At 43.4% G+C, this 19,008-nt stretch overlaps 4 non-coding genes across 4 annotated transcripts; 3 read left to right on the top strand and 1 right to left on the bottom strand.

Moving 5' to 3' along the window:
* Positions 1–7,225: 7,225 nt before the first annotated feature.
* trnae-cuc lies at positions 7,226–7,297 on the top strand. The gene has a single exon. It is a non-coding gene; the product is annotated as a tRNA-Glu (tRNA).
* A 603-nt stretch (positions 7,298–7,900) lies between these two features.
* On the top strand, positions 7,901–7,973 carry trnav-aac. The gene has a single exon. It is a non-coding gene; the product is annotated as a tRNA-Val (tRNA).
* Positions 7,974–8,985: 1,012 nt separating this feature from the next.
* On the top strand, positions 8,986–9,058 carry trnak-cuu. Its single transcript has one exon. It is a non-coding gene; the product is annotated as a tRNA-Lys (tRNA).
* A 2,150-nt stretch (positions 9,059–11,208) lies between these two features.
* trnav-cac lies at positions 11,209–11,280 on the bottom strand. Its single transcript has one exon. It is a non-coding gene; the product is annotated as a tRNA-Val (tRNA).
* Positions 11,281–19,008: the final 7,728 nt, after the last annotated feature.

Here is a 19,008-nt window from a genome sequence, read left to right on the forward strand (position 1 = left end):
TGTATCTCAAAACCAGAGCGTTGTAAATACCCTCAGAGATTCCTGAGCATACCAATAGTGTTAACAAGCAGCGATTCTTGTTCCTTAGGGACTCGCAAATCACATCTAAGCCACCCTTCCCGAGACGGCTGCCCACCGTAACCAGTCTCCTTCACACACACTGAATTATCTGCCGCTCGCTCGGCAGCTGTAGGTTCTGAGTGGTTGCCTGGTAAGTGATAACATAGATACGGGGGAGGTTACAAGGAAGACCAGCCAGGTTTCACTCCACTATTGTAAAAACTAATTACAGTGCCATTCAACCTGTACACACATACCTTTTGCAGCATATGCCCGGGTGTGGAGAAAATAAATTATTGTTCATTCCTCAATTTACATATACAGCAGCTGCAGAGTTGCACTTATATAGGCTATGCTTTACAGAGAGCACCCGTATTGCCTCACCACAGAGATCCCGTAACATTAGTACAAAGTCAATTCCCTCATAGATAATCACTGACTTCTCTAGCTAGCTGTGCCAGCTGCACAGTCTAAATTGATTAGCTATTCTCTCTGAACTTTCCTTCTGCCCACCCCCCTTGTCGAGCAGGTCAGTATAGTATTCAATTAATAGCGTATATGTATAGTATTAGAATGATCATCAATTGCCCTATCCTCAGTGCCTACCAACCAGTATTCTACCTCGGCACTGAGGTCTGCTCATGGAGATGCTACGCCGACGCGCGTTTCGCTAAAAATGCTTTTTCAAGGCGATATTCCCGGTCTGGTGGGAGTTACTTTTGAATTCTCTCCAACCAATCATAGAGGACTTGCCGGTTTGTACTCAATTTAACCATAGAATTGCCAATTGTCTCAGCCTTAATGCAGTGTTCACATATCCATTAAGTACCAACTTTGTCAGATATGTGATTGAACCAATTATAATGTAATACCTTTCATTGTACATCTTGTATCTTACCGAGCTGGATTCCTATCAACTAAGGATGTTAAAAAGATATAGTTTGGGGGTGTAGTTTATTAATCTAAAATAAGGCAGTGAGTGGCCTTAATGCGACCTGTCATGTTTCTACTGCATTCTAGGTTTCTAAAGTATACATGAGTTTCCAGTACCAAAAATCAGTGAATAATTATACTTGTGTGACAAGGAGTGTAACGCTATCTCTCTTGTCTCAAAATAAAGTGACTTACATGTGTCAGAAAATTGGTGGTGAATAGAAATGATGTGATAAGCTGATAGTAAGACAATATCTAAAAAGTGAAAATAAATTATTGATCATTAATCATCATAGATTACAGTGAATAGCAAATACACTGATAGTGTCAAAAAATTAACCCCTAAGGGTATGAATAAAAAAAAAAAAAAAAAAAAAAAAAGTGTGAAAATAGCCTAAATGACCAGTGCTCAAATTTTGTGTACTAAAATAAATATCGTGATCGAGTAACTTTTAAATTGATACTGGTTTCTTTTACGATCCTCCTATGTGCAGTCATGTACCATGTTTAATAACTTAAGACATTAAGCCAGGTTTTAATCTCGCAAGAACACCCCATAATCTATTTTCTCATTTATCCCATTGGGGGATAGTGTGTTTAATAGGAAAGTCCATCGACTCTCTCTTTTCAAAAGGTATTCCGTGACATTTCCTCCCCTTATGCCTAAAGTCACATGTTCTACACCCCAAAATCTCAGGCCAGCAGGATTGGCCTTGTGTAGATTAAGAAAGTGATTCGCCACAGAACTGATTGTTTTGTTTGATTTTAGATCCTCCTTGGCGTTGTTAATTGTACTTATATGTTTTTGTATCCTCTTATTAAGAGACTGGGTTGTCATGCCAATGTATTTTTTACCACAAGGGCATTCAATGCAATATATCACGTTCGTAGATTTACAATTGATATAATCATTCACCTTGTGTTTTGTACCAAATCTGTCCCTAAATTCTGTCTGAATTTTCATACTTTTACATGAGATACAATTTCCACATTTGAAGGATCCATTAACCAGAGGTTGCCTTTTCTTTTTCACAAAGTGACTTTTTGTTAGTTTATCTCGAAGATTTGGACATCTTCTGTAGCAAAATTGGACTTTATCCGGTATTAGTGTTTTTAATTCTTGATCTTGTTGGACTATGGGCCATAATTTTTGGATGATATCCTGAACCTGAAAAGTATGTGGGCCAAAGGTGGTGACAAATCTAATTTGTTGATCTTGTGAATTTCTCTCTTTAGTGTTAACCCTCAATAATTTTTGCCGATCTGTCTTAAGTGCTCTATAATAGGCTTGTTTTAACACCTTATTTGGGTACCCCCTGGATTTTAATCTTTCTGTTAATTGTTGGGATCTCATTCTGAAGGTTTCATAAGATGTACAGTTTCGTCTAATTCTCAGAAATTCTCCTATGGGTAGTGATCTTTTTACGGTGTTTCTATGGAAGCTATCGTAGTGTAACACTGTATTGGTGGCTGTCTCCTTACGGTAGAGATCTGTTGTTATATTTCCGTCTCCATCAATACCAATTGTCAAATCAAGAAAAGAAATCGATTCTTGGGATACAGTCTTAGTTAATTTGATATTTAAATTATTGATGTTCAAGATGTCACAAAAGTCATCTAGTAGATCTTTGGGACCTTCCCAAAGGAAGAGAATATCATCTATGTAGCGAATCCACATTGGGATGAAGTTAGTGTATATACTTAGATCATCGCAAAAGACTCTATCTTGCTCCCATTTACCCAGAAACAGTTTGGCATAGGTTGGTGCGCAGGCAGTACCCATGGCCGTTCCTTGTGTTTGTAGAAAAAAAGTATCGGCAAATACAAAATAATTGTGTTGTAGTACAAAGCCCAAAAGTCGCACCAGAAAATGTCCAAAGTCTTGACTTACTGTGTGATCATGTGTTAGAAAAGACTGAGTTGCCTCTATCCCATCCAGATGTTTAATTGAGGTATACAGGGCTTCGACATCCAGGGTTACTAACCATGTGTTTTTCAACACGTGTGTTCCCTCTAAACGTGCTAAGACCTCCATTGTATCTTTTACGTATGAGGGCAGTGTCAAAACATACTTTCGCAAATGGTGATCTAGAAATTGGCTGGCCTTTTCGGTTAGGTTGCCGTTTCCAGAGACTATTGGGCGACCTGGAGGTTTATGTTCATTTTTATGGATTTTCGGTAATAAATAAAAAGTAGCAACTCTGGGAAAATCTGCTATTAGAAAAGTCTTTTCAGACTCAGAGATTAATAGATCTTTATAGGCGTCATTAATCAGCCGGTTATATTGGTTCATATATGTCTCTGTTGGATTACCAAATAGTTTTTTATATGCATCAGTGCTTAGTTGTCTTTTTGCTTCTGATGTATATAGATCATTGGGCCATACGACTACGTTTCCCCCTTTGTCTGATGGCTTAATCTGCACATCCTCCCAGGATTGTAATTCCCTCAGGGCTAATCGCTCTGATTTGGTCAGATTATCAACTTGGGTTTTACATTTTATGCTTGTAAATTCCCTGGAGGCCATTTCTTTAAATACCTGTACAAAATTACTCAGCGTGTAAGATGGAGAGAAATCTGACTTTTTCTTAAATTTCTGTGTATTAAACTCATTACCCTGACTTTCATTTTCTTGTGCTAAGTCTCTCAGAATAGTCCATGTCTGTCTTTCCTGAAAGGAGTCAAAGGTCATATCCTCCCCCTGATTCTTAAAAATTTTTTTAAGGAGGATCTTTCTACAGAACAGATTCAGATCTTTTTCTAATTCAAAAAAATCCACCTGCGGTGTCGGGCAGAATGACAAGCCTTTGGATAATACTGATACATGATTTTGATCCAGTAAATGGTCTGATAAGTTAATTACCCTATGAATTTCCTCTATGTTCGTCGCGGAAATCGTGGGTAATTGTAATTTCGCCTCTCCTGAGGTCTGAGACCTCTTCTTTCCCTTTCCCTTTCCCTTCCCCCTTCTGATCTTGTATTTAGAGCGGGGAGGGTCTCCCGATCCAGTCTGTTTCTGTTTCTGTTTCTGTTGAAAAATCTGTCTGGATCGGTGCGTGTTTCTAAAAAATTGGGACTCAGTCTGGTATTAGTAGTGGACGGAGGTTCTGTATCTGTATCAGAAGTTTCTGGATCTCTATCTATTCCCCTAGTCTCTCTGACAGTCGTGTGTGGCCAGTTATATATTTTACCATTCTCAAAATCCTGCTGGTCCCTGTATAACTTCCGTTTTTTACGTTCAATAAGTATTGACTCATAGCGGTCAATTTCGGCAGACAATCTGTCATAACTTCCCCTAATATCAGTTGAGCTTTTTTCTAACTCTATTTGTGTGAGTTCAATATCCTGTTCTAATTTTTCTAGCTTCTCTCTTTCATTTGTAATAAGAATGCCCATTAGTTTTAGTGAGCATGTCGTTAGGGTATCTTCCCACTCATCTTTGAGTTTATCGCTCAACAATGTAAATGATGGAAATATTTGGATTCTTAGACCCCTAGGAATAAGCTTCTGTTTTATATATTGTTCGAAAAAATTTTTGTTCCACCAACTCTTAGTTTGTTGTGACATATTATTTTTCAGTTCTCTTAGTAAAGTCTTATTACCATTTGACATCGGGTCATTGGTCATAAGGGGATGTGCAAAAATTTGAGTTAGGTTCTCTTTTCTCTGTTCATTTCTGGCTTTGATATTAAAGCCATGTATTTCACTTCCAAACCCGGCTCTTAGTGTCATCTCTATGTGTGCTTAATGCTATGTGCTAGGGTCAGAAAAAGGGAAAGAAAAGTCCCTAATATACTTTATTTGTGCAAAAAGGAAGAAAAAACCCTGCACTACAGCTTCAGGGTGCACAGTATGTGTGTATTAAACATAATTCGAGAAAGAGATCCTAAGTGGACAAGACACACACCATTCTACTGGCACACCTGTGAATAAATAAAACTTTACCTTTATTTTAACCATTTAAAAAATTCTTGTATTAAAACCCCATAGAACAAAGGAAAGAAGGAAAATTAAAATTACATCTCACTTGCATGGGCTGATCATATAAGTTGTTGCTCCTAGAACAACTTAAATTTACGCAATGCACTGCCGCTGCACTTACAGGCTCAGTTGCATTACGTTTGGAGGGCTTTTCATGAGAGTGGTTGCTACTGTATTAGCCTGTTACACGTTGCTAGGGGAGGGGATTTCGTTCTGATCTTGTCCAAGCCTTCTCTGGCTAATTGGTGTGTAGTGGAGTTACTAGGTAAGTATTCTGTTTCTATATACAATCGGTTAATATAATAAAAGTTAGTACCAAACTTTGTGTCGCTTGGTTATTACTATATTTTAAACCATGATAATTCTTAAAGTGAATTTGTACCTATGTGATTTACTATTCGGGTTTTCTGGATGTGCAGATCTAATTCCCTCCCCGCGTGTCAATCATCCCGGGGCGGGGTTACAGGTAAATTAACCCTTAAGTTGGAAGACCAAATACATCCACTCATGGGAATCTGTCCTAGTTGTGACTTATTCCCAAAATATCGTAAGAAGCAGGACCTCAAATATATCTTCAAGGATTCCTAAATATACCAATAATATTGTTAAACACAATATCCCTAAGGAACAAGAATCGCTGCTTGTTAACACTATTGGTATGCTCAGGAATCTCTGAGGGTATTTACAACGCTCTGGTTTTGAGATACAATTGTAACCAATTCCTATGTGCAGATGTCTGTGGCCCTTCAAATTAAGGGTTAACTTATCTGCAATTCCGCTCCGGAAAACTGATAATCAGGGAGGTAAGCAGATTTGTATATTTAGAAACTTTAACAGTAAACCATAAAACTTATATATAAATCATATATGTAGAAATCTACTGCAAGAACCACTATGGTTTAAAGTAGATTGATAATCTAGCGACACAAAGTTTGATATTAGCTTTTATTATATCAGTTATTCGTATATAGAGACAGAATACTGATCTAGGAAATGCACTATACACTTATCAGCCGGAGTAATACTATAATGAAACAAGTTGTGGCAACAGTGTAATGGATGTTTCATGCCTCTTGGAGGAATTGCAACTGTAACGCTGTGTGTCCTGCTAAGTTTCAAGTTGTCACAGTAGTAACAACTTTTACAATTAACCTTCGAGGGTGCTATACTGTTTTGCTTGATACGGGGAGTAGATAAGAGAAACACGCAAAGTTCAGAGAGAACAGTTAACCATTTTAGACTGTGCAGCTGGCACAGCTAGCTAGAAAGCTGTGGGTCCGCAAGGAATTAATACTGGTGTTTAACAATATTATTGGTATATTTAGGAATCCTTGAAGATATATTTGAGGTCCTGCTTCTTACGATATTTTGGGAATAAGTCACAACTAGGACAGATTCCCATGAGTGGATGTATTTGGTCTTCCAACTTAAGGGTTAATTTACCTGTAACCCCGCCCCGGGATGATTGACACGCGGGGAGGGAATTAGATCTGCACATCCAGAAAACCCGAATAGTAAATCACATAGGTACAAATTCACTTTAAGAATTATCATGGTTTAAAATATAGTAATAACCAAGCGACACAAAGTTTGGTACTAACTTTTATTATATTAACCGATTGTATATAGAAACAGAATACTTACCTAGTAACTCCACTACACACCAATTAGCCAGAGAAGGCTTGGACAAGATCAGAACGAAATCCCCTCCCCTAGCAACGTGTAACAGGCTAATACAGTAGCAACCACTCTCATGAAAAGCCCTCCAAACGTAATGCAACTGAGCCTGTAAGTGCAGCGGCAGTGCATTGCGTAAATTTAAGTTGTTCTAGGAGCAACAACTTATATGATCAGCCCATGCAAGTGAGATGTAATTTTAATTTTCCTTCTTTCCTTTGTTCTATGGGGTTTTAATACAAGAATTTTTTAAATGGTTAAAATAAAGGTAAAGTTTTATTTATTCACAGGTGTGCCAGTAGAATGGTGTGTGTCTTGTCCACTTAGGATCTCTTTCTCGAGGCATTTGTTACCCCACAATCCACTTCCCCAACCATGTAACTAATAGTTACTGCTCAGTAGCTAGATTTCATGTTCCGCAATACAGTTGTACAGCCATGTGACTGACAGTAGAGATTTTCTCCTCAGTGGGTCGACGCCATATTCCATTATGCAGTTGTACAACCATGTGACAAATAATAGTAAGTTGGAATTGCTTGGTCACAGTTACATGAAAAGGAAAGCAGCAAGTGCTTCGCTGGTGGTCTAGTGGTTAGGATTCGGCGCTCTCACCGCCACGGCCCGGGTTCGATTCCCGGTCAGGGAACTTTCTCTTTCCTCGGCCTCGCTTTAAGCTGGCCGCAAGAAAGTCTTTGCCAAACTACTCGGCATGCAAGATCTGAGGTGCTCCAGCTTTATACAGAAGACAGATTAAGAGCAATACACAGCAAGTCTGTGTAACTTGTATCATCTCTTTGTAACCTTGGGTGCATGCTGCATATCTGCCAGCAAACCAACTTCTCATGGTAAATAAAGCAAAATCAGCAAGAGCGTTTGGGTAACGCTATCAGAAATGATATTGCACAACAAACTCCTCCTCTCTGCTTGCCTTTATCTCGATAAAGCAATGACCTGTTATCAACTTCAGCCAAAACCCACTTCTCGCTACTAATACTCCTAGGTCTCTCAGCTGCTTTTGACACTGCCTCTCCAGTCCAGGCGGCAGCAGCAGCATCCTCATCCTCATCCTCATCCTCATCCTCATCCTCATCCTCATCCTCATCCTCATCCTCATCCTCATCCTCATCCTCATCCTCATCCTCATCCTCATCCTCATCCTCATCCTCATCCTCATCCTCATCCTCATCCTCATCCTCATCCTCATCCTCATCCTCATCCTCATCCTCATCCTCATCCTCATCAGCAGGAAGTTTCTGTAGTGTAGTGGTTATCACGTTCGCCTAACCCGCGAAAGGTCCCCGGTTCGAAACCGGGCAGAAACATCCTCTTGGAGAGTGTTTAGTAAGATTGAGTATGCAGACTGAAGAATTGCCGCACGCATTCAATATGGAGGTGCCATTTGTGAGAGCCTTGTGCTCTAGAAGGCTCAGGAGATGGGGATTTTGACTAACACACATGAAACCTAATAGCATTCATTGCAGACTGTACAAAATATTAGAAAGCAGCAAGAGGCCCTAAAAGCCACACTTTGCTGCACCCCTTTGGACTTACATCAGCATTTGGGGGCCCACAAGGTAAGCGAATGCGTTGACACCATATCAATAGACACAAAAATCTAGGAGTAGTGATGGGCGAAATGTTTCGGCAGGCGTGGATTCGCGGGCAATTTCCGCGTTTCGCCAGAGGTGGATTGTTTCGTGAAACGGATGAAAAAATTCACCGCACATCCAAAAATTGTCGCAAGAATAGTCGCGGGCGTCAAAAGAATAGTCGTGCGTCCAAAAATTGTCACAAGAATAGTCCAGAGTGTTAACAGAATAGTCGTGGGCGTCAAAAGAATAGGCAAGCGTTAAAAGAATAGTCGCGGGCGACAATTTTTTTTTCCGTGCAACATTTGTGCCCTTTCGCGAATCCTTTGAAAGATTCGCTAATTTTTCGGCGAAGCGAAACGGGACAGATTCGCTCATCACTATCTAGGAGAGAGCCCTCTATTAAATGCGAGGATTACTGCTGTAGACCCAGAGAAAGTCACGTAGCAATACAAAGCTGCAGACTTTCGGCAGCTCGCTATCAGAAGGCTTCTCAGTGGACTGCTAATTAGTTTTACCAGCTTCTCCTCCACTCGCAGCAGGAACAGGAACTGACGGGAAGTGCCAAAGTGAAACTGGTTTGTCTTTTCTTCTTTAGTGCCAGAAATAAAATTAAAAAAAACACATAGATATTTCGTAATGAAAACAATGGGCAACAAGTAAGTTTGGCTCAAGCCCTAGCCGTCGAGCTAGACGGCGTTGAAAAGAGGGGTATGCTGACCCTGTGGGCGTGCGGCGGTCAGTTGCCCGGCTAGCTCAGTCGGTAGAGCATGAGACTCTTAATCTCAGGGTCGTGGGTTCGAGCCCCACGTTGGGCGCTAACCTTTTCAAGTCTTCTTGTATCCCGAACATGTCTACGCGACAAAGGCGTTGCGGTTGCCGTATGCGGGCCCCACCTGTGCGGCGCTTCCAACCAATCAGCCCCATGTAGGCAAAAAACAGAATAGGCCACCCTCGCTTGTGAGCAGGGGATTGTTAATCCTCGAGGACATAGAGAATCGCCTAGGTCACAAAAGTGTTGATTACTGACCTTATTAAAATGAATAGGCATGGATCTCGGACGGTTACTGCACGCCGGAAGACTTGTTCTGACTGCCATGCAGCTGTCCTTCTCTGCACGCCGCTTGACACCACCACACAGCTGTCCTTTAGGTCCTCCTCCACCACCGTACAAACTAGGGTGCAAATCCTACTGGCTTAATTTTAAGCCAAACTTTTTGGACAGGTAAATCCTGAATTTTTCTGTCTTCTGTGCTTGGCACGCTATCTTCATTTTTTTAAAAGGTTTGCCTAGGGCATGGTTAGATACCATCTATCTAAGATGTTTTTTCTGTCTTCTGTGCTTGGCACCCTATCTTAGTTCTTTGAAAGGGTTTGCCTGGGGCATGGTTATGATACCATCTAGCTTTGATGTTTTTTCTGTCTTCTGTGCTTGTCACCCTATCTAGTTCTTGAAAGGTTTTGCCCTGGGGATTGGTTATGATACCATCTAGCTTTGATGTTTTTTCTGTCTTCTGTGCTTGGCACCCTATCTTAGTTCTTTGAAAGGGTTTGCTGGGGCATGGTTGTGATACCATTTTATCTAACATATTTTTTTTGTCTTCTGTGCTTGGCACGCTATCTCTTCATTTTTTAAAAGGTTCTGCCAGGGGAATTGTTTGTGAAACTATTTATCTAACCTTTTTTTTCAGTGGCTGCGACAAAAAAAAAAAAAATTTTCAGGAAAGTACACCATTCCTGAATTTTTCAGGGTTCTGCAACAGCGGCAAAATCGTATCCTTTTGGTCACCACAGGTGATCAATAAAGTAGGACAAAAACTGGGCCACACTGCAGAATCAGTGTTTTTTGTTTCACATCACTGTACATTGAATTACTCTGCCTGACCGTGCACGTGCGCACAAGCACGGAGACTGCTAAACATAACACTACAGAAATATTCCCACGCGACAGGACGAACGTCCTGGAGGTGACAAGCAACTAGTAAAAACTATTATTCGCTTACTTGACGGTATCATTAAAGCTTTTTGCGTTTTTCTTCGTTGCAGTAGAAGCGGTGTTTTGTCTTTGGAGTGGAACCGGCCGTAACCTTTACACAACTTGATTGGCATGTAGACGCCGGATTGTTTTAAGCAGTTTATTACACAAGTTTAGGAATGTAGTGTGATTTGTGCCTTTACAGCACAAAAAGCAACGCTGTGTCAACAACTTTATTTTTGAGAGACATTTTTGCCCTTGATCCCCCTCCGGCATGCCACTGTCCAGGTCGTGGCACCCTTTAATCAACTTTAAAATCAGTTTTCTGGCCAGAAATTGGCTTTTCTAGGTTTTAAAGTTCGCCTTCCAAATGTATCTATGGGGTTCGCAAAGTTTGCGAACGTTTGCACTTTTCGGCGAAAGTTCGCAGCGGTTCGCGAACATTTTTTTTGAGGTTCTCTACATCCCTACCACTGAGGAGAAATCTCTACTGTCAGTCACATGGCTGTACAACTGTATTGTGGAACATGAAATCTAGCTACTGAGCAGAATTTCTCTACTATTAGTTACATGGTTGGGGAAGTGGATTGTGGGGTAACAAATGCCGTCGTCATTAGATGCTGAGTTTTGCAGTCCTATTTCTGTGCCAAGACGTGTGAAAATCTCTGCAAGACGTGTGAAAATCTCTGCCTAAACTCCTCTGTGGCAGGAAAGCTTCTGCCTGATGCGGTTAACTGTGCATATGGCAAATATATTTGCTTAGCTCAAGGGCCCAAAATACTGTCCAAATGGGTAAGAGGCAGGGTGGGTATTATTTTTGGTTATGGTTTTTTCCGGACGCAATTGATATTTTTCGATGGCATGGATATTTTCCTCTCAATTCCAAACACCGGGCTTTCCGTAATAAAATATTTTTACAAAATCTCTCTGCTACATTAACGTGCACCTCCACTTTTCAATGATGTTAACCGCTTCAGGCGTAACCAAAAAGCATGTTTCTGCGCGGTTTCGAACGGGGACCTTTCGCGTGTGAGGCGAACGTGATAACCACTACACTACAGAAACTACTGTGAGCGGGCCGGACGGGGGCCCCTATCCCAATCACTAGGAAAGATGATGACAGCACTGGGAGCATGAAAAAAGCAACCCCTCTAATGAACAATGCTGTTCAGGTGCATGGTTAGACGACTCATTTGGTAGAGTTAGCGAGACAGTTTGCCTGCCAGAAGAATTTGCACTTACTTTGCTCTTACTGCCAGACAAGATCTAGGCTTCTATATCTTATTTTATGGAGATTTCTGACTCGTACAGATCAAAAACTCCCAGCAGTACACTGCCCAACTTTTGAATCTCCACTCAATAAATCCCAATACTACACATTTCAAGGACCAACATTCTACCAACAGTAGTTTTACCCCAGGAAACCATCTGTTTTTGGGAAGAGCCTCATTCTGACAAATCCAAAATGGGTAAGTACGTCTTTCGACTCCTCACGTTACTTTACGTGAAGAGGGGCAAGTACATTACTGAACATTCAGACTGGATGGGGCACCATGTTGTATCTTTGCTTGGAGTGTTCCCAGTCCCACTTGGTAACAACTCTTTTTTCAATAATAGTAATATACTTTCCTATTTGAGACTCTAATAATTGGCCGCCGTTAGATATCCAGGGTCCCGGGGAAGACAGCGTCTCCTTCTGAAGTAGGTGGCACAATCTATGCTGTACAGCTGCGGTTTGCTGTGAATGGCAAGTTGTATAATAGATTAAATGTTGTTAATTAGTGCGTTAGGTAGTTGATTTGTCATAGCTACATTGATCACGATAGTGACACATTCATGGTCCAATTAAATGGGACTTCTTGGTTGGTGAGGAGTGCTAGTGTTTTGCAGGACCGGACGGATAACTCTGTATCATGACTCTATGGTTCACGGCGACCATTCAGACGAGCATAACAACTCCCCTCATCATGCCCAGTACATTTGGTGCTAACCCCACATAAGCAGCGATTTCTTCTGTTCTATGCTGCGCTCTCAGTAACCCTTCGAGCGGCCTCAATCCCGGCAGTCAAGTCTTTTATGAATATAGGTGGAGCGTGATGAGCTCACCATTTTCCCCTATATATGCCAAAACTTCATTTTCCTCCTACAAGTCCCAGGATATAGAGATCGCGGGAAATCAGAATACACCAAACCTTGAAAAGTGGATGATAAGTAACAGGCTTATAATAACTGAAAAGACCTCACCTCAACACTGACAAGGAGATGGTGCAGGGTGATTCTTCCCTTCCCTTGAAGTAAATTATTTTTCTAGGGAACTTTGTGTTGAGAGGGGAGGAAACTTATAATCTCGGGGAACCAACCCCTCACACTATTGCATGAAAAAATCTGCAGTGGTACAGTAGGGAGGTGGAGTTTTGCAAATGTGAAATTTAATCAGCATGTAAACTGAATAAGGTTTGGGACACTGTATAGACCACAACTTAAGGGAATAAATTATCACTCGGAGACGAGTGATCCACTGGATATAGGCATAAACTCTTTGCCTTTCTTGTAAGATGTCTAAATATCTCGCGTCTATACCACTAACCAACAACCCGGATTGGGTAGGTATGATCGAAAAGTAGAAGAACTGATCTGTCATAATAAGCTATATGTGCACCACATTTGAGAGAGATATCTCATCCTCTACATCCATAAATTACTCCTGTTCGGCAGGGTAGTTGCATGATACACTCCAGTCTATCTTCTCGCACAGGTAGAAGGCCAGTCCTCTAGCCCTCCTGAGCCAGCGGGACTTCGTTGGCCGCCACTGTATTCAGAGGCTTAACGGCTCGGTATTTTCCCGCACACTAGCCCAGCCGGTCGTGACGATTAATCAACTGCAGGCAAGCCACTCCTGTCAAGTCTGGCTGATGGTTTCACATGAAAACCTTATTCGCAATTCTTTCCTTTGTTCTATGCCTCTTGGGGAATTATTCTGCTACCACATCACTCGTTATTCCCGACAGTATGTAGCAGAAGGGGGATTGGGAGGGATATCCCGGGGCGGGTGGCCCACAGTGAGGGGTTTGGATGGCTCCATGATAAAAATGCGCGTTGGTGGTGGTCTGCACACACTTCGAGCGATTCCATTGAAGCCGATCACTAGCACCCAGTTCGTCTGGCATTACCAGTAAACCTGCCCACAGTCCAGATGGACCCACATCATCTGGCACGTCACTTCATACCAAGTCCTCCTCATTCTGTACTCTGACCATCCCATGCGTACTTGCTTAGCTTGTGGTGGTCCCCACTATATTAATTGTATACAGAACACTTCATCTCGAGACACCGCTTAGATCCCACACACCCTAGCCATCGTACTCTATGCTCTATAGGACACCTGATTCACATACACGCCGACTGGTGAACACATCTACAACAGTTGTCCACTCTCCCCCGCTTGGCCCACCAGAGGCTTGTAGTCTTGAGCTACCCCCCTGGTTGCACCTTCAGTGGCCCCAATTTTCTTAACCAGTATTCCACAGATTCCTGACACACGCTCCACACGCTACAGTGCCTAGCTTAACTTGCATTGTTTAGTGGTAGTTCAATATGTTATCGCTAGCATTACGTTTGACTCCTCATATCTCGCTATGACCCGATTGCTCGCGACGAACAGTGTAACCACATCACCCTGTCTCTCAGGCCCTCCCGTGGACCCCGTCACTTGTCGCCCTTCCCTTCATGCTCTCTACCCCTCACCCTAACGGCGGGCAGGGCCCAAGCGGCAGGCCTACAAGATGTGGCCATCACTTCCAGTCTGATGACTTCTCATATGGTTGTTCGTGAAGTTTATTATCTATCTGGCAGTAAAAGCCTAACCGAGTACACTGTATCTTCCCTCCACGCACAGCTGGCTCGTGCATTTATTTTTTTTTTCCGAGCGATGTTTCTCTAATAGGTCCATAACGTATACCCCAGACTCCACAAATACATAGGATGGTGCCCCACCCGATATCATGGCAGTGGAGAGGAGACACCTGAGTTACAAAGTTATTGGAACATCGCTCTCATTCCCCACCGAACCTGGAGCATACTTGACAACATTTGTTTTGTATCTTACTTTTTTGGCGGTTCGTGGTTACTAGTGACACTTATCCACGGACGCGTAGTATAACGATACCCAGTTATTCATCATAGACATCCTGGGGGACAAGAGCGAAGGCTTAAAAACTGTTCTTCTACTGGCTGGTAGGCCTTAAAGCCGGTTTCACACCGCTCCCCAGTTGTACAGCACCCTTAGTGCCCCTTCTGTCTATGTAGACAGACTAACTTGTTGCTATCTCCATTATTATTGCATAATTATACTATTATTATCAAATAATGATGAATTCACTCTTACTTGGCATATATAGAGTCAGTTAGACTCTAACACCCTGTACATTACCCATCACAGCGCCTGTGGGTAATTGGGAGTGCGTTGGGTCGCACATATGTTGACATAGTAGGGAGTGCAATTCAGCCCTTGAGCTTGATTGGCCTGCTTAGTGTACACTGAGGTATCCTATCCTCCGACAGGTTTTTTATAATTCCCCCCGCTCCGCTCATAGAAACGTCGATGGGACGGTAGCCTCAGTCCGTCCACAGATTGATTTTTTATCCATGTTCTAATTCGCTTAAAAGTTGGGGCAGACTTTGTTTGCACTGACTCAGTGCTACTGTTGTTGGTAGGTTACCCACTTATTAGTATCCCACACCAAACACCACAGATGTGGTTTTGTGTAGGGGCTACACCGTCGAAATTTTCCGCAAGAGAGTCGTATCACAGGAAGGCCCACATACTGGAGGGGTCTTTTGCATTTCAAATGTGGAAAATCGGTTTTTGTTCACTTGTGTTACAGATAGGGCATGCTCTTATGGAATCTACGCCCGTGACTGATTCCAGCAATCACCAGGATTTCTGACTATCCCGCTGCTGACTGGTGATGATGCTGCAGCCAATTCAGAAAAATTGCAATCAAACTGGACTCCCGCTAACCACTAAGTTGGATGGTGTGGCTTAAAGGTCAACCAAATGGTGACACCGTGGTGCTCGCGAGTTAAGGTGCCAGATCGGTCCAAGGGATCAGACTTGATCACGTGCGAGTGCGAATAACTATCTCGCGCCCTCAAATCTGTCCAAGGTCTCCGAGGGGTATAGGAGGACCCGAAGCAGACGCAGGGCCATGGCTTGACCGATCATCTCACTCCGACGCCTGAATAATTGGTGAGTCCAGATTCGATAGATTGTCCAGGTTATGCAGAAAGCTCTGGTGCAGGAGCTGAAAGTTTCGGATTGGTTGTGGGTCAACCAAATTGGCCGTCCGGGCTCATGTTCCCACCGAGGTTGTTCATTTGACCTTTTGTTATCTGTCTCTATACTTTTCTGGGTCGCATTTTTCGAAGACTCCACTGTGCCATCAGAATCCTACCCTGCCAACCGGCGCTATCGTGAAGAACACATCTCTGCTACCCCACCATCTCGCTCGGGTGGTCGCTGCCTAGGCTTCAAGATGAGGCCCTTTAGCTACTGGTCTGGACCTGAATGCCGCGGTTCCAGTTCCGTTCAAACACCTACGCTTGGGCCTATGCGATATGCAGAATTGACGTTAGGGGTGTTGGCTGGTCACGGTCGCCTCAAGGGCCCAATTTAATGGTTTCATGCTAGTCCAGAACCATGGGGTTGACACAGGAGTCAGGTGGGGTATAACGTTTTTTATTGGGGTTCACTCGTGTCATATTTCTCCACAACTGGATCGGCCAATTGCATCCATTATGATTTCGCACTCGGTGGGCTCCACTTGATGCTAGCGGGTTCCTGTCGTCCAGTGCCCACAGCACAACACCAGTTATTTTTGGTGCTCCCATCGGCTGTGCTTGGGTTCGTCTGGTCGTGCGGCTTTGCTTGGGAGAGCTTGTCTCTCTTCGGCGTACTATTCACAACCATACTTCTTCACAGATCTCCATCGCTTTCCATACGTGAGCGAGCTTAACATGCTACCATGAGCGACTGCACGTCAGCCCTTTTCACCTGGAGGGTTTTTGAGTAGCGACACCCTTTCACTCGACCGCACAACTGGTTGCACATTCACTATTGACTTCAGCGTAAAGCAAAAGTGCACTAGTCCTTGCTCTTCTCGTATTCCGGTAACTGCTCGCTTGAAGCACAGTCCGCTGATTAACCGACTACGTGCCGGCAAGCCGCATTCATAGCTCCTGGCTCCTAACCTCGACTGCGACAAACATCGTCTGAAATACGGTAAGATTCCTGCGTTCACCCCGAGTGGTCCATAGACGAGTCCTGCGCTGACTCTCTGTTATTTGTGTCTTCAACGCTGTGCTCAACACCATCTGCCCCGCCCTTCCAGTATCATCCCCACCTCCATGTCATGTGTGTGGCGTCGCTCGTTCCCGCCCGGGGTTTTCGTGGCTTGGTTTCGCCTGCCCCCAAATTCTTCAGGGCCTACACTCGTCCTGTCCTTGTAGGCGAATAACTATCCATGGAGCCTCGGCACGGGAAAGCTCTGTTGGCTTTCTTTCTCTGTGGGTGGCCCTTTACTGCCTTAAATCATGGTCAATGGTAAATCCAGGTTCGTTCCCCCACATGTGTACCATTTAGACCGATACGTCGGTGGACATATCTCGGTGGAAAGATCCGCTTCGCTTGTGCGACATCGCCAAGCGAGTGATCTGCTCGTGAATGGCCCTTTTAGAGTATAACTTGTGAGCTGTCTCAGGTCCCCATACACGGCAGATCGACGCGGGAAGATCAAATGCGATGTTAGCCAGCAAGCGGATCCTTCTCCCGGTATATCCCCACCTACGGCTGGGAATATCAGAAGCCAACCAGGGGCCAATACGATCTAAAATTATATGTGGGCACAGATAAAGTCGGTCCGGGGACCACATCAACGAGCCAATGCGGTCCTTGACCGACTAGATTTTCTAACCTGCCCTGATGGAGATCTGGCGATTTAGGGCCAGATATCGTTTGGGCAGGCCGCTCGTGTAGTGCCATACACTGGGCGATTACTGCGATATTGGTCCCTTGGGGCGATCAGGGCCCTGTGTATGGGGACGTTTATACTCAGATTGATAGAAAATATAGAACACATCAAACAAAGATTATATATATTAAGTGATAGGGATTTAATTACTAAATGCTGTGATAGAGGTTAAATTTACTTATGCTGAATTTTATACGCAAATGTTTGTTTTAATCACAAAGGTCTGAGAAAGTATTACTTCTGAGTTATTATGATTATCCCTCACTGTCCTTGTTTTGTAATCGCAGTTGGCTCGGCCTTGATATCTAGCTAATATTCAAGGCTAAGAGACTCATAATAAAGCTTCAGCAGCTTACGTAAATAATTTCTGTAATTTCTACTAATAATTTGCAATGGTACCTCACCGCATTGATACGTAAGCATATTTGGGATGCTGTTTTTCATCTACTATATATGTAATTATCAAAAACAAAATAGAAGTTGAAGCTTGTTTGCAATACTACAACTGGTTGTATCAATTTTGTATCAAGTTCGCCTGATCAGCGGCACATGTCGCAGACGATATCAGAATGTTTTTCACACGACAGCACAGATTAAATCGAACCAGTTTGTGATCTGCTTAGATACAGTGCGAGTAAGCACATGGACAGAGTTGAAAGAAATTAACCCTTACTAATTAGGTGAGTTAGAGTGGCTGAAGTGCTGTTGGGTCTCTGGGCTGGATAATCCGAAATTTTAAATTCGCTTAATCTCTGGAAAAGAACGTGGTTGGCTTCTTTTACTTGGTTGTGGTAAATATTGGAATCGTCCTAGTTCATTTGAAGAATATACTGACATCAACACAATACAACATTTGGTGCCCGTGAATCTGGATTGATCTAGAATTTCAACATGTCGTGGTATGCTTCACTGTAGAGAAGAAAGCGCGATTCCAGTACTGCACGGCCTTTTGGGCTGCACAACAGCTTCTACCACTCTTCTTTGGGTGCTTGCCTCTGGTTGTGCAAGCAGCAGCCGTGCAGTAATGGAATGACGCTTTTCAGAGGGTTCTGTCAACTCCAATTTACTCGGGTAAGAAATGAACGTTGCTCCACGCTGTACAGGACAAGAGGTCTGAGGGACGTTTCCACTCCTCTCTCTTTTTTAAAAACACTAGACAGAAGCGCGTTGCGGCCCGCCACCCGTCTGAAAAGAGCCACCTCCTGGAGGATGCGGGCATGCAATCCCGCTACTCTCGCATGCTAAGCGAGCGCTCTACCATTTGAGCTAATCCCCCTCACGGTGCAGCGCCAGCACACAGGACCTCCGACAAACCTCAACTTGGGCAGTTTTTTCAAGCACGGCGGCGTCTGTGTTGCTCGTTACGAGTACAGTTTGGCCTTTGCGGATGTCAAAATGTGCTCAGGTCTTCCCAAGGGCAACGGAGGAGGTATTTCTCTGACGGCGACCTACTTAGCAAGAGCAGGGGGCCAGTCTTCCATAAGCACCTTAACAATTATGTGGCTTAATTACGCCTTTGCTTGCCTTAGCTGAATCTGGCTCATTGAGCAATAGTTAAGAACGCTTAAATCTCAGGGTCTGTGGGTTTCGAGGCCCCACGTTGGGTCGCTAACCTTTTGTTCAAGTCCTTCTTTGTATCCCGAACATGTCTACGCGACAAAGGCGTGCGGTTGCCGTATAATGCGGCCCCACCGTTGTGGCGGCGTCCAACCAATCGGCCCCCCATGTAAGGCAAAAAATACTGCCCTCTTACAGCTGAAATGTA

Source organism: Xenopus tropicalis, chromosome 3 (genome assembly GCF_000004195.4).
Source record: "Xenopus tropicalis strain Nigerian chromosome 3, UCB_Xtro_10.0, whole genome shotgun sequence".
Taxonomy (NCBI): Eukaryota; Metazoa; Chordata; class Amphibia; order Anura; family Pipidae; genus Xenopus; species Xenopus tropicalis.